The following is a 12,766-nucleotide window of genomic DNA, read 5'->3' as shown; positions in this document are numbered from 1 at the left end:
TAAGCAGTAAAAGATTTGAATAGTTATTGATGAAAAAGGGTTGCCGCTGGATGTCCAATTCTTTTTCATGAGGCAACAGTACTACAAGTAGTCTTTATAAAAGGGGATTCATTTCACTACTAATTTGTTATGGTAGGCTATATAGATTGGTCTATTTTGTCATGTGAGAGATTAGGCCTAATTATTTTTGATGCTCGGCCATTGTGGGTCATTGTCTCCAGAAATCAGTCAAGTGTGACAACATTGTAGGATTCTCACCCTCATTTTTGTCTACATTGAAATTTTTGCCACCAATTAAAAAATTCGCCAAATATTCTGATTAGCATCAATGTTATGAACTATCTCTGGACTCTCAGCTAATATTTCATTGCAGTGCGTAGGTACTGTTCTTGAGTAGCAACAATGTTTGCTACCACCTTGACTCTGCCTGGAAATATTTCATTTTTCTACTTGAGTGACATTAATGTTGGTATGTATCTCAATCTTGGTGAAGTGGGTGTACACTGTAGCCTATATATCCAGGGTTACCATCGACATGGACCCAAAAATAAGGACAATCGAAAAATTAGATTAGCATTAAAAAGCGTTTTTGTGCACACTTTGTTTGTATTTATACGAGCTTCGGCATATAATATGCAATCCATCTTATCGCTATGATAATTTCGTCATTTTAATTCACCACGAGGCTGCGATACAATGGAAGATAGGAAGGTTTCAAAACGACTTGGAGTATAAACTTCGAAATCAGACCCCCACCTGGCCTAGGCGATGTACATAGGAGGCATGTACACTGAATGAACACACTGAATGAAAAGTAAAAGAAGATAATATAAAAGGACGGGAGTCAAAAAAGTGGCAAGTGACGGATGGCGAGATCGATATATCAGCTCGCGATTCGGTAAACTAGAGGACTGATTTGGATTTATTCAATATAAATTCATTGTATTTCGACTTGAATGTGGACAGGACATGCTCGATAACTGCCGGATAGCCGGCAAGATATTGTTCTACAAGTTGTGTCCGGCATAATTAATAGAGTGATGATCTTTTTTGTCTACCATATGGTACTTGGACGACGTGGACGCGCGTGTGTCGTGCATATTTGATACCGAGGTGAAGAATTTATTGAAGTTTTCGGGGCAATGGCCCTGATACATAAACTTGGTTCTTTTAAATCTACAACAACGAATATTTTGAGCAGTGATTTGCTTGATACATATCCCGGTCCCTTTGGAGCTCTGGCTATGATACGGAGAACCTGATGCTGTGGTTTTAGCGGTTGCTTCTCCCAATATATGATATCATATTGTTACTTTGCTTGGAAGACTTTTTTGTCAGAAACAATCTGCTCCAGTTACTACTTGTTATTAGAAAGTACTTCATGAATCTCACGACGGCTGAGGTCTAGGTTTACCTTTACTGGTAGCTGGGATTTGACTGTCATTTCAAACTTACGTCCATTTTGACAGGCTTGCTGAGCGATCAATTTATCAAAGTGATTATCAATGGAAAGCTGTGCTGATTACGAAAATATGAATTTCATTCTGCTTATGGCCCTTGGACATCCCACCCCAAAAAATTCAGCCTCAAATTTAGCCTTGCGATGGAGTTTATCTCTTTGACGAAACGATGCTGTCAGGCTGTTTCTCTTGAGCTGCAATCTCGTTTTGCCGGACAGAATTGTTCTGTCACAATGGAAAATTTGAGGATCATTTCTGTGGTTGTAGGGCCACGAAAAGAGTAAAATTGATATTTTCGTAATCAGTACAGTACCAGCTTTCCATTTTTACCCATTTTATTAAAGATAGAGGGCCGTAAAATAGCTTTTTGCAAAATATAAAGTATGATGTAAACCCAGGGAGTGAGCCGTCCAATCTCGCTATGTCCACGCCGTTTAGGACACTATGATCGCACAACTTAGAAGTCAAATCCTGTGGTGTGTAGCGTGCATGCCGGGAGTTCTCTTCATTCGTGATGTCATAAAATCTTGAAGCAAAATCATTATTTTAGAATATTATGCAACATAATTAGCAGAGGAAGACGATCGAAGTTGTTTAATTGTTGAAAATAAGACAAAATAAGGACGTAAGTCGAAAATAAGGACATTTCTTAGAAATGAGGACAGTTGAGTTTTCTAAGACCTGGCCTTTGAAAATAACGACAATTCTTAGAAATAAGGACGGTATGGCAACCTTGTATATATCCCTTACAATTATTATACCCTTTCTTACAGATGGCATTGAACTCCCTTGAGATTTTATGCAATTCAACTTTATAATATGAAGACCCAAACGAAAATCATAGCGCCGTGTCTCATACATCAATATTGATAAAGTTGCCGATTATTTCTACTCTAGTAGTACGCCTATAGTTGGCGACATTGGAAAAATAGATACATTCATAAGAGGCCAGTAAAACTATATTTCCGGCGCATACTGTGTGTGCCTGGTCTTAATGCTTGGTTGCTTTCAATTGTCAAGTCCAGATATAAACGCGACATGAAGACATTTCTCGCTGTTATCGAAGGGCGGCTGCCGGCTGTTGTTTATTCGAATGTGTCGTTGGATGTTATGGAAAACGGTTTGGCCAAGCCTTTCTATGAGTACCGTAAACCGGGGTAACTTTGGACTTAAGGGTAACTTTGGACACTAAGCAGTAAAAGATTTGAATAGTTATTGATGAAAAAGGGTTGCCGCTGGATGTCCAATTCTTTTTCATGAGGCAACAGTACTACAAGTAGTCTTTATAAAAGGGGATTCATTTCACTACCAGATAAACTTGACCCAACATCGATAAATTGATGGAGGGGGGCAATTTCGCCAAAATTGATGGGCAATAAACTTCTTACAGCCAAACATAGATAGCATGTGCTTCATAGATTCAAAACTTGGCAGCAGATACCTCTAAGTAGTCTTAATCCATGGCCAAAATCTCAGTGGGCTCACCCTTGGATCAATACGAGAAAATGTGATGTCCAAAGTTACCCCGTCAAATTTTATCAGAACGGGGCAACTTTGGACAGTGAAAAATGTGATATTTAGAGCTCTGGAAAGTGGCTGCTTCATCTGTGTCAAAGGGTATCGTCAACTATATTCCTCATGACCGGCCTGATGGCTTCTTAAAATGGAATGAGAAGGTTAATAAATTAAGAGTTTGCCAAAATGTGAAAAAATGGGTAGGCAATGAGCTGAGAGATTGTAATCGGGTGTAAGCTACTTGAAAAACTTATCACATACTGCTAAAGATGCGCCTCCTGAATATGGGATATCGTAAAATACGACAAATATATCCATAAGAGGACATAGGAAAGAAGAAATATATATATCTTTTCCAGAACAGTAATATATTCGAAATCGGCAATAAATCACGCTAACATACGGTACTTAATGTTTGCTGTCGATTGCTGACACTGCCAGTGGGATACCATATCGTCACCATACGTTATTATAAGTCCCAATTGGTGAAGGCATGAGGGAAAATTGAGTAAAGGGATGAATAAGGGGGCATTAGCCTTCATAAACTACCTATTTTTTGGGGGGGGGGATTAGGTAAAAATCAAGCAATAGGCCAGACATATACTATTTTGTTTCAGTTTTAGTCACTGCTCTCATCAACTCTTACCAAATAAACCTCAAGAGGTTTCATAAACAATAGAGGGTAAAGGCATACAAAAAACTACATTGTCCAAAGTTACCCCACATGCACGGGTAACTTTGGACACGGATAATTTACAAAAATAAGATGCTTATTTATGACCATGAAGATTTTGGATTACTTAATTCTAATCTTTGCTCCATGAATCCAAAAAAACACAAAACTTGCCACCCCTACAGCCTAGCATTTCCAAGATACAAAGCGGAATTGTTGAAAATTGTCCAATGTTACCCCGGTTTACGGTATGGAAAGATTTAGTATGCCAAAGTAGAAATTATTTTGTGACATATGTCTCACTGCAGTCGGTGACAGGCAGCTGTATTTTTGAATTACCAAGTTATAAACTCACTTTTTAAACCCCGAAACTAGGACTAGAGCTACGGTACTCAAAAATCCAGTTGCTAGTAGGCCCAGTTGGTATACCTTAACTATCTAGATTATAGGAGTTTGCACAAATCTACAGGCTGTGTGGTGGTTCTCAATTACAGTTTCGTGACGACTTTTCTGCCATATCCGACAGATATTTAATAGTTTTCTACCTTAATTGCAAAATGCAAGATATTGAAGGCTTGTCACTTGATAAAAGAAGTACCGGTAGTCGCAAAATTTACAGAATTGTGACGTGTTTTCCTGGTAACACATTCGATTACATTTGAAGTTCAGGCCATCTCCGTTGATGACATGAAAGCGACAATTTCGAGCTGGCTTGCATAATTTAGATTATTATTTTTTAAGCTGTATTGCTGATGGTTCGGTGTCACGTTTTGCAAGGTGTAAAAAATAAATACCAATTTGGAATTGTAATTTTTTTACTAGAACGGCAATCAAAATTTTTGAAGGTACCCTCTCCATCAGCAATAATGGTAAATCTGTTCCCATGAGCAGATAAAGGATAAATCCTTGATAGTCATATTAGTATGTGCATCGTGCAACTACCAATTTTATCGACGGAATTAATTCATGCAGTTGTGGGGCGTCCAGACAGTGTATCCCAATAGCTTTTCATAACAAATATACTTTCAATCCCGGTGAGTGGTAAGCATGTGAAGAGCCTGTTTCTACAATTAGAAATTTATATAATATATTATGCTCTTGATATTTCTTGTAAAAACAGTGGTAACAGTTCTAAATAGAATCCAATATGTGAAATTTTCGTATGCTTCAATTTTAATTCTAATCTAATTTATTGTTCTCCTGAAAATGCCTCTTTGTCCGAGGCAATTTGCAACGAGTTAACAAGAATATCCCTCTCGCAGGGAAATCCAGTGCCAAGCCGCCGTCTCCTTACTTACATCGTAAAGTCATAGTAGGTATTGTGGAATGGAAGTAGAAATGGAAACGTGAGAAAATTATCGATTGAGTAATTTAAAAAAGTAGATTTAGTAGTGGTGTCACTTATAATTAGTAGAGGTAATTTTCGCAATTACAGATACATCTCCGCTAGAAACGTGAAATAAAATGACAAAATCTGCAATTTTCAAAAATAGAGTTGGTATCAATGATGCAGGGTTGTTTTTCCTTGGTGCCATGCCAATTTCCTTCATATAAGCAATGCAAGATTATCCTCTAACTAATTTTCGCCGTAGCTATTTTTCATAAAACTACTGTAATTATTTTCAATAACGCTAGTTCCACCCCAGTTGCCTCTTTGCTGCGCGAAGCTATTCATCTGTGTCTTGAACAACTCTAGTTCATGAGCCACGAGTGAATGATGCAAAATATTCAATGTCTCTCTCTCCTGCTCAAAACCATTACAACAGCCCGTGCTTTCACAAACACGCTCACATATCACTGCTTGAAAATTGCCTCTATGGATAACTATGCCTCAATATACAAACGTTGGCATCTCAGTATCATAAATATGATAATGTGTAGGAAATTTTAAGATAGCTCGAGACACGAATCCACCTGGCTTGAACGCCATTGAGTCATTGCGACCCGACAAATAGTTTAGGTGACCCCGCTTGGGGTCACGACCCACAAGTTGCCGATCACTGATCAATATCCGTCATCCAAAAATCAAAATGAACTCAATGTGTATTCACGGCAAGTGCGTGGAAGTTTAAAGCAAATATAAAAAAGTCGAATTTATTGAGAAACTTAATGCTTCCTTTTTGAGATTGAATGTATTGTACGTATGGTCATCAAATGCATGTTCATTGTTTTCCAGCACGTTTTCGTATATTTCAATATGTTGCTGAAAATTTGAGATCTTGTATTCAGATCTACACCAATTCCGCCATTGGCATGTGCAAGAGATGTGCTCTCGTCCAATTCAACACCTCCCTTCCGAATAAGGTACAAATTGTATCGACTCGCTGAATGATAAGGAAAATGTGGGTAGATACGTCCATGTTTACCTTTACACCACTATTCCGGCGCCGTAACCAGACTCGTACAAACTACAGGATTTCCAAAATCTGTACCTGCTTTGCAAAACTTGCAACTTCAATCAGATCTAGAACTAACGACCATCGAAAATCCGATGTCGTACTAACTAAGACACAACGAACTAATAACTTATAATAATACAATCTACTGAAATACAAATGAACTATGAAGTATTGGAGATAGAATCGGCTTTTCAAAAGGGCGGGGTTTTGAGCTTGAAATAGAAGGAGATCTGACGCTCAAAAGCCATCCTCAGGCTGTCAGTAGTCATGATTCTGAGCTAGCAATGCAATGTCTGCAAGATAGGGGTGTTCAGAAAAAAAAATCATGGACTTGGTTGTCAAAACGTCAGGTTACCTCATTTCAGCGCATGAAGTAGGCCTACTCTATTTGAAAATTATCTCACCATCGTTCAAACGTGTCTATTTCAATGAAGTGGATAAATTTCCAGCTAATCCATGTCATATATTTTTTTTTCGTTCACTGGCGATGTCTTCACCAAACTCCACCATAGGCCCTTGTCAAGATCAAAACAAGTGGAAAAGACATCCCTGCCTCTTCAAACATACCTGGAAAACGATTTTTGGTCATGTCGGAGAGACGAAATTGGTCACCGTAAATACTACTATTTAAAAAATAACAAAAATTTCAATTTGACTAACCTCGACATCTACTGGTTGGAATTGAGTCAAATTTGGTGTGCAACGTTTTTTCAAGATAACCTGACGATCTGACAATTAAGGCCATGAAAATTTGAAAAAAAAAGTTTTATTTTCTAACACCTATTGTACAAGTCTTTCTGTAAACATATTTACGACTTTGTGACCACCATTGCAGGGCAACAACCTGGACGGGAATGAGATTCGAGTTAATCAAGCTGTGAGCAGACGTGAAAGGATGATAAATCAACAGAAGAAGTAATAGAATGAGAAGGATGGCAAGAGCAATTTGTATCTTTGCAGAAAAGTTTTTGTTCAACCAGGTCTGTGCGGGCTAATATTCAGCACAAACTCGTCAGTATTATGGTGCTGACCTACTCTAGTTCAGTAAAATGCAAGATCATTGAATGAATGAGATTCGTCGCTCTCACAAGTCGCACCAGCGTATCGAGAACAATTCAAACAATTTGTAAAGTATACAACTATATATAGAGACACCGATTTTTTGATGACTTGACTTGATTTTTCTTCGAGTCAGGAGTCAATCCGCATTTCTGAAACACCGATTCAAGTCATTTTTGCAAAGTGACTCGGTTCATCTCAGAACTGTCCGCCAGACCACTTCAACAGGCTGTGCTTTCATAAATACGCGGGCATATCTCAGCTTGAAACTTGCCGCTAACAATACCTTTGCCTCGGTATAGAACCGTCGGTATCTGTCTCACTAACTGACAAATATGATAAAGTGAAGGCAATTTTGAGCTAGCTTCAGACACAAAGACACCTGCTTGAACTCCGAATTTGTTTGTGGCAAGTGTGTGTAAGTCGACGGCAAATATCAAAAAGTTGGAATTAAATGAGAAACTTGATGCTTCCTTTTTGATATCAAGTGCGTTGTACGTATGGTCATCAGATCTCAGATGCATGCACAATATTTTCCTGCATATATTTATATAACTCAATACGTTGCTGTCACATTTTTGACATCTTCTATTCAGATTGCCATCAATTCCGCCATCGGCATGTCCAAGGGATATGCTCTCGTTCGATTCATGACTTCACCTCTGACAAAGTAGCAAATTGTATCAACTCGCTGAAATGTAAGGAAAACGTGAGTAGACTCGTTCATACTTACCGTACTGTAACCAGACTTTAATAAACTACCGGATTTCCAAAATCTGTACTCGCTTCGCGAAACTTGCTATTTAAATTAGATCTTTGATACGTCCCCCTTTTTGATATTGAAAAACTTCGCGCCCCCTTATCGTCATATCACAAACGCAATCAGAACGCAGTCAATCCCAACGGACAGTTTGATGGCATGGCTGGTATTGATCAGGTTTTTTACATAAAAATAGAAAGATTTTGACCTAAAAAATCAAAATTTTGACATTTTCCACCTAAAAAACTGACCAAATTTGATGTAACGTATACAAATTAGTTGTTTTCCCACATAACGTTAGAATTGTACTACTTATCTTCACCTCTGATTGGAACTGTTTGTTCTTACGAAGTAGTTTATCCTAGAAAATTTTATTTTGCCGATATAACTGAAAAATTTTTACATGAAAAAATTTATTTTAACGAAATCTGGCCCTATGAAGCATTGCAGTAGTAACATTACGTATTATGGTAGAAATAATTAAAATGTTTAGAGCAAAACGCTTCTTGATATAAGTACCATGCATTGCCCATGCAGTGTTGCTTCAGCTAGTTTATTGCGGTACGTTGAGCATATCACCATGCCAACCTATTTGTTTCATTTGAATGTTTACGATTCACAATGAGCAGACAATGGGCCGTCTACAACAGTAGGCCTATAAAGTAGGCCGCAAGCGGTGAATGTCAGACGATAAGTGCACTGACACTGCAAAATCTACAATAAAAACGAAATGCAGATGGCGAAAAAGTTGTATATAACTTTGCAAACAATTTTGACATTTTTTGTCATGTAACAAAAATCGCCCTAGTTATGACTGTTGATGTGAGAATCCTCCAATATGGCATTGCAGATAAACTGCGCAAAGCGCGATTTTTTTCTATTTGATCACAGCTTCGCGCCTCCCTTCAGATGGGTTCACGCCCCCAGTTTTAGAACTTCTGATCTAAAACTAACCACCTTTGAAAATCTGATGCCGTACTAACTAAAACACAACGAACTAACAACTGATAATACTGTAATACATAGACCGAATTGCAAATGAGCTAAGTAATATTGGAGATAGAATCGGTATTTCAAAAAGACAGGCTTTCTAGCTTGAAATGCAAGGCGTCTGAACCCCAAAAATTCATTCCCGGGACCATTTTTCTATGTTTAATTTCAGCCTACCTCCATGTTCCAGGTCGAAGTGGGTTGTTTGATTGAATGGTCGATTCTAGTTGTTTCGGCTCCTTCCTATCGAGTCATTTCATCCCAATCTTGTGATGTGGTGAAAATTCATAGTGAATAAGTGAGATAAGAACGTACATGTCAGTCTTGTTCATCCAAGACAGGGTTGGATTAGGCCTGGTCATGGAAACACGACCGACATGTACAATGCCTGCGTCATGGCTTTTTGGTCGTCCGTTGGCGCTGCATGGAAACACAGTAATTGTGTTCACTGTTCAGTTTTGAGTTCAATCTGATTCCACCCACTTTTTTCAACTCTACTGGAGTAATTTAGAATATCGTACTTTTCCTAACTCCTTACAGCTCTTGGCCGTATTTTCCAAGTATCAGGACTGATGGAAGACATACCAATGATGCGGTGACTTCACTATATTTGAAGTTACAATGAAATGTCTGTCTTGGCCGTCCCAGTCTTGAGTCATGTGTCTTGGTTAGAGTCATACACAATGACTCAAGTCGAGTTCAAGCCGAGTCAATACAAAAATTGACTCGAGTCGAGTCATTTCAAGAAATTACTCAAGTCGAGTCAGCAACCCTGCGTGAAGCTACTTAGAAAGTATAACCATCTATGGTTACCACTAGTAGAAAAGTGCGATGCTGACTTCATGGCCACCTGTGATTTTTTGTGTAGGAACGCAAGCCGCTGGAGGTCTCAACGCAATCCAATGGGAAAAACTTGGGAAGATTGAAAATGGAAAGCGGGGCCTAACTGAAAAACGGCAACGTACAACTCGACTTTGTGCTCACAATCTTCCTAGATGTGTCAAAAAGTTGTAGGTATGTCAGAATCACGACTATTAACATACTTCCCAATTAGGCTATTTGAAGCAATGATTCTTAACCGGGGTTTCACACGATAACTCCATGGGCTCTATGAGCCAGATTTGAAAAACTTTTCAAAATCAGATTGGAAATGGAATGATGGCTAAAAGCCACAGATTTTTTACAAACTATACTAGATTTAGAATTATAATTATTACTAGACTTTTTTCAAATTAAGGTTAGAATCAGAGCTAAATCTACACAATTTTCTAAAATTAGATTGGAATTAGAATCACTTAATTCGCGAAAACTTGGGCATGGAATGAAGTCCAGTTCATATTAAATCAGACCTCAGTCTCATAAGCATGAGAACGACAAATTTCTGTACACCAACCTTGACTCGATTTGCACGATACAGTTCCACTGTAGCATTTTTGGGAAAACCAGAAATTTGATCAGAATTTAAACTAGAGGTTAGAAGTATTCCACGAGTCAGATTAGAATTAAAATTAGAGCAAAGAAACATTTCACAAAGTATATTATAATTAGATTTCCGTAATTTCCTCTAATTGGTGTAATTGGATACCTACAACTATCTAGTTGTCCAAGTTTGCTCTGAGCCAGTCTCGAGTTTCACGGGAAGTAAACACACATCCGACTCATACAACAGAAGTCACACTGATTTACAGTCGTGTATTTTGTGTGATGATCATGTTTTGCCGGTTTCGTTTTACTTAACACCGATGCTGATGCATAAGTCATTCCGCGCACTATAGTAATGTATTAGATGTGTATTGTGATAGGTTTTTTCTGACTTGAGAAAAATATGGGGTTCACGAAAGGCTTTCGGATTAGTGTAAGGGTTCACCAGGTTGCCATAAGAGGGCAATTGATTTTCCGGTTAATTTGGACAGAGCAGTGTCTCCGCTTATTTTTGCCGAAAGGAAGCAAAACAAAACCGTCCGAAATAGCATACTCGACTGTATAGCTTTTCCTTGCTATTGACTAACACGTTTACCTATTTAGTGCTTCGATAAACTGATCCAATCTTGTTTTCAGGTAGTTCTGTTCCAATGAAAAGATCCGCGAGGTGTAGTCATCACGGAATCTCTTGTGATACGAGATCGGAAGAATTCCAGCGTACATGTTAGAAGTTAGAAGATAGCTCTGATTCGCATTCACCAACTTCACACACAAGCAATCGAACACGCTTTGAAAGCTTTGAGAAGTTTCAATCGATATCAATCTCGATATTTTTGGACCAGTCACAGGCCAAGTGTTGAATTTTCAGGTAAACAGGTAAAATTCCTATTGATGTTGATATTTACGATATTATATTTGACATTACCTTTGATCGTTATCTGCTCTTCTGCCGTCATTCCTGCTTGACAACACTTAATCATCGTTTAGCCAATGAGTAATCAACTGTAGGCCTATTCGCTTACACACTTCTTAAAATAATGTAAATCAGCAAACTTGTTCAAACCACTGGATTTTTGAGATGTGCAACTAGAACTCGAACCACGACATTTGAAGATCTGCTACTAACTAATTAAATCACATGCCGTGTGTTGTCGATTGTTGCTAATTGGCAGCACTGATAATGCAAAATACTGAATTGAAAATGAGCCAAGAAATATTTTCAATAATTGGTGTTATTTTTTGGACACAAATTTAATGACAGTGATACAAACGCTACTTCACCATTATGTAAATTTATAGGTAAAAGCTCTCGGAACCTATCCCAAAACCAACTTCTAGTTTGCGAAATCCAAAGTCGAAAAAGTAATTGGTTCTGCCTAAATATGGTTAGCAGATATAATCAAATCTACTTGAGTACTCCGGAAAAGTATAGGTAGCCTACTTTGATATCGACCGTCTTTTTGTCTGCACCTTGTCTGATTCATACTTGCTCGTAAAATAGTTGCATGGGCTTACTTGCGTCAAATATGCATTTTTACTGTGTGCGAATCTTGCGTTGCAAAATGTAAAGTAGCGCAAAATTTGGTCGCGCTCTAAAAACTGTGAGAACCGCTGCTCCAAACAATTGACATCTCTGATAGCCTTGGTACTATTTCTGAAAATGTATTAAGATCTCAGATACGAGGGCTGTATTTCTCGGTCATAATAACCGATTCCTACCTTCTAGGATAGCTCCTGAAATCAAAGAAAAGCGTAAAGCGGAATTTCTCACAGAACAAAAGCTAAAAAACGAAATGACTTCTCAAATGATTCCTATACTCAATAAAATCCCAACCGACATCGTTTCAAGATAATATTTGCCGGAAGCTTCGGTCACTCAAGAAAAAGACGAAAAGCAAATGTCGGCTTGTGTGCCCAAATCAGGCCACCAGAACGATACCTGACTGGTCTGTTGGAGTTCAGTTATCTCAGAAGACCTTACAAGAGAATAAGATATGTATCATGCAGTTTAAATGGAAATTTTACGTCAAGCATTCTCTGAACTTTACCCGATTCAAAAATATCTTACTTCCACAACATCAAGCAAATGTGGTGTGACATATAAAATGAAGCTCTGGTGATAGGATTTGTCATTTTGATTGTGTGTTAGCAAAGTGGCATGAGAGAGAAGCCTGTCCACAAAAATCGTAAAGAGAGGTGATCACTGGCTTTTAAAGAGTGACTTTGCTTTCCAAACACTTGAAGTGTGTTTTCTCTGTCAACACCTTTCATTAGTGAGCGAACTGCCAGTAATCTAATTTTAATCTAATCTGGAAGACTATCTCATTCTGAACATTGATCTTGTGGGGACGTCCTGGGCCGCTTTGTCCTGGCAATGTCTGGGCCATTGCATGTCAATGTCAATTGGCATGTTACAATTTGTTACATTGCTGTTTTAACAACAAAATCTTATTTGGTGGACCAATGAGTTGACTTTTATACTAACCTA

At 38.2% G+C, this 12,766-nt stretch overlaps 1 long non-coding RNA gene across 2 annotated transcripts; it reads left to right on the top strand.

Moving 5' to 3' along the window:
• The first annotated feature begins 4,018 nt into the window (after window positions 1-4,018).
• Window positions 4,019-12,531, top strand: LOC145439784 (uncharacterized). 2 transcript variants are annotated; one of them, XR_013915352.1, is made up of 4 exons: window positions 4,019-7,027; window positions 7,703-7,815; window positions 9,725-9,874; window positions 10,919-11,512. It is a non-coding gene; the product is annotated as an uncharacterized LOC145439784 (long non-coding RNA). The 2 variants fall into 2 exon arrangements; XR_013915349.1 differs by lacking the exon at window positions 10,919-11,512 and adding an exon at window positions 12,005-12,531 and having other exon boundaries at window positions 4,024-7,027; window positions 9,725-9,870.
• The last annotated feature ends 235 nt before the right edge of the window (window positions 12,532-12,766 follow it).

This window comes from Botryllus schlosseri, chromosome 1 (assembly GCF_051294905.1).
Source record: "Botryllus schlosseri isolate E-star chromosome 1, Bs_hap1, whole genome shotgun sequence".
NCBI lineage: Eukaryota > Metazoa > Chordata > Ascidiacea > Stolidobranchia > Styelidae > Botryllus > Botryllus schlosseri.
This window is presented reverse-complemented; position numbering and strand designations above follow the sequence as displayed.